We start from the raw sequence: 6,000 nt of genomic DNA on the forward strand, positions 1-6,000 counted from the left end.
CCCCAGCGAGTGCATGAATGAGAAAAATAATCAAACACAGTGATGCAGAGCATCCACGTGAAGCACATATGTCCATAATTCCCACACCACTGCACACAGAAATCAAAGAACTTATTCCAAAAGAAGCCTGTTCGTTTCCTCGGCTTCCTCCCTCTCTGCCCATATGGCTTCGTGGGGCGGAGGATGCCAAGGTTGGAGGTAGCTGGCACGAATAATTACGATCAAAGAAATTACAATGCAAAAGGAACAGCTGCTACCTCCACTGCTGACAAATCACTGTGAGCGAGAGGAGATGGCAATAGGCAGAGAGCGAGGGGGAGAGAAACAGCAAAGAGGAGGAGCGACGATGCATGTTCTACTATTCGACAACTTTCCCTCTAAGTATCTGCTGCTCCAAAACCCATCTAATCCGCAGCGCAAATAAGGCCTTTGGTGGCCATTCACCCAAAAGCTGTACAAATACAAGCATCTGTCCAGATTATCTCAGTCCGTCTCCATGGTCGGCCTAACTCTGACCTACTCTGAAACTCCATCCATGTCTCCAAGGTCTCTGATTGTGATTTTGGACTAACGCAGAGCCATTTCCTCAGTGTTCAGAAATAGACATAGCCTGGTTAGAAATTACACTACTCGAGTGGGACAGAGGTCTACCAGGACTGTGAACACAGGTGGATTTTGATCAAATAGAAAGTCACTCGAAGGCAAATGGGACGCAGGGTTTTTTTTGTTTTTTTTTACAAAAGCTCTTAAGGGTTAAGGCACAATGGGGAAAATAAAATTTAAACAGCAGAGAATATTTCCCATCACTACAACCTGTCCCTCTTGATAGGACTTGGTCCTCAAATTAACATTGAATTCTCTAAGTCTATTAAGAAAATGGTTTGCGGCTGCCAAGTGTCGGATGTAGTCCAGGTGCTCTGGGGTTTCTAGGACATGTTGTAGGTAACTGATTACTTACTTTCTTTCTGACACAAGCCCAAGCAAGTCATTCAGTGTTGTGTTGTGGCTTTACGATTCCCCCAAAGACTTTGTCAGCAAATAAAGTCTCAAGGGAGAAGTAATTTAGTAGCGTCCTCCTACTGCACGTCAATTCAGTTGGTTTGAAACAAAGATTTTTCTATCTATATACTATATAACTTGTCTGTGAAGAAGGTGCTTGTTTGAAAATTCGCTGATGTTATTATTTATTTGGAATTTCACCTATACTACTCCTGACATGCCATGAATAAAGTGCTACAAAGATTTTCTTAGAAATGAAAAAAAGATTTGAGTTGGAGGCGTTTGATGAAATGGAAGGAAGTAGAAGCTTTAAAGTGAAGTGACACAGATTTGCCACGGCTCTACCGCATTAATGCCAATTTCCATACATTTTCCATGTCATAGAATGCATTTTCCATGACCAATATGTGCATTTCTATTTCTTTATTAGATTCTCAAATTTCAATTGACAGTTAATTTTAATTTTCCAAGATTTTTTTCTTACGTCATAAGATTGGCGCCATCAATGTCGGACATGAAAGACAAGTTAAAGGAGACATATCTTGAGAAACTCACTGTTACAGTGCTTGTGCACATACATTTGGGTCTCTTGAGTGGCTACCAACCCAAAAACTGAGAAATAAGACAACCCATATTTTACACTTTTGGCTTAAAGCAACAAGCGCTAAAACTTAGATTTTCCGACAGAGGATGAATCCAAGTATATGCAGACGGACAGTATGATGTTTTTTGAACATGAAAGCATGTAAACACGTTCTAGTTGAAACCCAAAATACGAGTATGAACCTGAAAATGAGCATGTGTCCCCTTAAACCGGTAGTCCAGTGGTAAAGCATTGCGTCTCCATTAAGTTCGGGGACTTGCAGACGTTGTCGTGCGGAAGAGGCCGAGATATTCTGACTTTTGGTCCCTAATATGAGTCAACAATGGATGCTGCATTTCTCATAATGCAACTTGATAGCATCTTTTAAGAGACCCTCCCTGCAAAACTCCATGACCCGAGTTTGTTTCGTAGACTTTCTGTTAAAAGTCTGTAGTCTTCAAGCCCGACTTGAGATAACCTTGATATCACTTATTTTCTCAGACTTTAGAAAGCCTCTCCAAAGCCACAGAAAACACTGTACACCTGTTTAAATAAGATGAGCAGTACTGCTCATGATGAGTAAACTTATCCTCGTGTATAAAACGCCCCTTTAAGTAAAAAAAGCGATTACAAACACTTCAGACTTGTCAATTCTTTCCCAAGAAAAAAAACACACATGTGACTTCCCTGAACTTTGTCAGTTTTCTTTACAACCATATGCTGCCTGGTAACAACCATGTGCTGGAGAAAATAATGCAAAACACACACATCAGCAAAGTTATTGCACTGTTTGTATTAACAACGGTGCGACAATCTGGAGGCGGTGCGCCATATTGCAACACCGTCATCTCTGCATGCTGGGCCCTGCCAAAGCTGCCATCTGGCAGGTGAGCTGCACGCTTTCCACTTGTACCTCTCCTCTCTTTCCCTTCTCTCCTCCACTGTCAGTTACCATCCCTCTCTCTCTCTCCCCCCCCCCCCCCCCCCCCCCTCCCTTCGTTTTCTTTATAAGTCCTTCTCACTCTTGCTACCTATCTATTTCCACGTCTTCCTCTCCTCTCTGTTTCATCCCTGTTTTCCACCTTAATCTACCTGTGTATCCACCTCCCTCCAGGCCTGCATCACACGCTGAAACAAGAGGAAGCGTGAAGCTCGAGGGTGGGGGGGGTGACGGAGAGAAAAGAGCGAGGACGACAGCGTAACGGGCGTGCTGCATTTTGTTCTCTCTCCGTTTCTTCCTCCCGTCGGTGACGGTTTCGTATCGCTGCTTGCGTCGCTTTCTCTCCTGCATGCTATATCTAATGTGTGCCCACCTGTGCAGTCACACCAGTAAATCAACGTATGTACGCATTCGCATACAGTACGCGCGCACGCGCAAACACGAACGCACACGCACCAGGGGGCTCTCCTTCTCCTTCCTCCTCGGGCTGTGTAGCATCCGAGCAGTCGTGTTTAATCAGGGTCTCTGTCGGCAACCGGGGGTAGTGGTGGGGGAGGGGCTGGAGGTGGAGGGTCTCCAGTTATGGGTAGCGGTACTGAGCTGCTGTGCACTCACACACCGTGTAATTGCGTTACATACACTAATTCCCCTAATGTATAGCAGCGACTGCGCTTCGCCTTTGCCCCTGACCCACATCCCGCTCCCCGGTGTTCAGATTACTCTACAATCAATGTCACGGATTGAACCGGTGGTCATTTTAATCAAAAGCTGTTTTTTTCACAGCTATAAAGTTGTGTTACTAATTTCTTCCTATTTTTTTTTTTTTTTTTTGTGTGTCTTTTCAAACGTGCACCAGAGCTCATTAATCCCCGTAGAAGCCTGAGATAACTCTTAACTCCTGGTTTAGGGTGAATTTGATAGAGACAGATCTAAATTACTTCACCTACGCTTGTCCTGCGTCGTCTCCGGGTTCAACAGAATCCAACATGATGCAGTTTCACCTGCAATCTCTCCGCGTTCAAAACTACCTTTGCAAAAAACTGGTAACAAATACAACACTGGGCAGATAGAAATCAATGAACGAGCCAACGAACAATCATGCTTCATTTTGTAGAACGTGTTTTAATCTAATCTCCAGTGGATCTCTCTGACTGCATGGTGGAAAACAGTATGAATAAAGAATGTTAAAGCGCGAGGTCACCCAACTTTAGACCCAGTGTCCAACCATTAAACTAATATCTGTAACTATAACTGCTCTAAAAACAAAGAGTGGGAATTAGTTTGTGCCCCTCAAAACACTGAAAAATGACATTTGAAAACCTCAACAGCAACTTGTCTTTCCAGAAACTATGTCCGTTGCACACCGGATGATCCACAATTTTGTCGATTGCCATAAAAATATATTCCACTGTATTGATGTGCCAGCACGAATATATCAGAGGTGGATATCTTAAAACCCAGAGATGTCAGACCAAAAGTAACTGTATGGCTTGAAACCACAAAGAGTAAGGGAAGAAAAATATGTCTTTTTGAATTTGGATAAAGTGACCCTTTAAAAATGGGTCTACAGCAAGAGTTAGGATTGGATAAACCCCAACTGCATTATTGAAAACTCCTTCAGATGAACAGCAATCATCACAACCAAAACCTCATTTTCATTTATTGCCGTCAAACACTGCAAAAGAGTGAGAGACATGAACTAATGTGGAGATTCATTTAAATTCTAAAATTAGTAGGCAACTGATAAAGTGCATGACTGGCATGAACGTGCTGAGGGGAAAAAGCCAATCTCTCTCTCTCCAAGAGAGGCTTTACCCACTCTGGAGGGGCCAGGAGAATAAAAGCTAGTCCAACTGGCCGACCAGATAAGCCGGAGCAGAGAGAGAGAGAGAGAGAGAGAGAGAGAGAGAGAGAGAGAGAGAGAGAGAGAGAGAGAGAGAGAGAGAGAGAGAGAGAGCGTACAGAGGGGGGAACGGGGTTCATGCATGAGAGTGACAGTCAAAGAGCCGTGAATCCAACAACCGGCACTCCTCAGCCCCTCTACTTATGTAGCACCCAAACACGTACAGAGGCGGGGGCTCGAAACAAAGATGCACTTGGTCAACAGCATTGTTGAGGTTGGCACCGCTACAGCCGTGTGTGTGCGTGTGTGTGCACGTGCCTCGGTTCTCCCAGGCCCGGGCTCCTATCTCAGCTCCTGCCCAGCCTTATCAGCGTCCCACTGGCTTCTGCTCTGCCCGTGGCTGCCAAGGCTGCACGAGCTCCGGCTGCAGGAGGCTGGAGGGAGGGCAGCAGCGGGGGAATAACTGTCCACGGGCTAAATACTTCACTCTGGTATTCTCCTGATGACCACTGATATCTGATGCGCTTGCCCAGAATAATCCACAAGTGTAAAGAGTTGTGCCACAGAAGGCTGTGAGTGAAAGGCATCCCTCTGATGATGCAATGACGTTTAGCACCAAAACAACACAACGCCGCTCTGCCTCCGGTCTGTGATGGGTGCTGAAGCTGAGGCACCGGTCCACCGCATCTGTCGGTTGTTCCAGGTGGCCCCCGACGGAGACATGATATTTGATAATTTTCTCACGCAACATTTGATACAACACCTCGATTCATAGTGTGCGCAACCCGACGACTTTCACTGCGCCCCGGAGGCACGTAAAGTCGACCCAACTTTGCCCTCGTGCACGCCGCGCTGGGCTGCACGTAAGGCTGCTGCTCAGCTACTAAAAGCGAAGGAGAGGCTACTCACCTTGAAGTAAGAGGAGACTCATTCATGAGTAGCGCAGATCCGGTTATTGTTCTGGTTTTTCTTTTTTCTTTTTGGAAAAGGGGGAACGTCCCGCGTCCGTGATGCGTGCGGACGGAAACAAAAAATACTGCAGCTATAGACAAACTACTTAATTAATGTATTCTACGCGCTGCACGCGACGCACAGCCTGTAAAGTCATCTGGACAGCAGAGAGCGACTCACCGTCAGCCGCTGAGAAGGAGACGGTATCAAGTGACCCTCCCGCCTCGTTCAGGGATTGATCGCTCTTTCTCTCTCTCTCTCTCTCTCTCTCTCTCTCTCTCTCTCTCTCTCTCTCTCTCTCTCTCTCGCTCTCTCTCTCTCTCTCTCCCCCCCTCTCTCTCTCTCGCGGTGTGGATGCCGGTGCTACATGAAGTCACCCATCAGTTCACTTGCACCTCACGTACAGTGTGCGCTTTTAGACCCAACCTTCGTCGCGTCATCCTTTTTGACACAACTTGAGCGCGCTGCCATACATGTCATGTCTTTTTTTGGCATTAGGTGGACCCTTCGAAGTGTCTGTGGTTTTATACATCAGGGCAGATGAAAATTCATCTTTTTTAATATGGAGAAATGATCCATGAATGTAATACAGGTAATAAAGATTCAACAGAAAATTCGAATATATTAAAAAGAATTGGACCCAGCCTGCCTACAACGTTATCAGCAGCGCACAGGATGGAGATA

The 6,000-nt window shown here is 45.6% G+C and overlaps 1 protein-coding gene across 1 annotated transcript in view; it reads right to left on the bottom strand.

Moving 5' to 3' along the window:
- The window catches only part of LOC137873990 (plexin-A2-like), a 76,018-nt gene extending 70,451 nt beyond the window's left edge, over positions 1-5,567 (bottom strand). The window contains exon 1 of the mRNA XM_068712538.1: positions 5,275-5,567. The gene's annotated coding sequence lies outside the window, so the exon portion shown is untranslated. The remainder of the gene's footprint in view (positions 1-5,274) is intronic.
- Between the last annotated feature and the right edge of the window lie 433 nt (positions 5,568-6,000).

Source organism: Cebidichthys violaceus, unplaced genomic scaffold (genome assembly GCF_023349555.1).
Source record: "Cebidichthys violaceus isolate CVI_PGR_0920_01 unplaced genomic scaffold, fCebVio1.0.p SCAF_17, whole genome shotgun sequence".
Classification (NCBI taxonomy): domain Eukaryota; kingdom Metazoa; phylum Chordata; class Actinopteri; order Perciformes; family Stichaeidae; genus Cebidichthys; species Cebidichthys violaceus.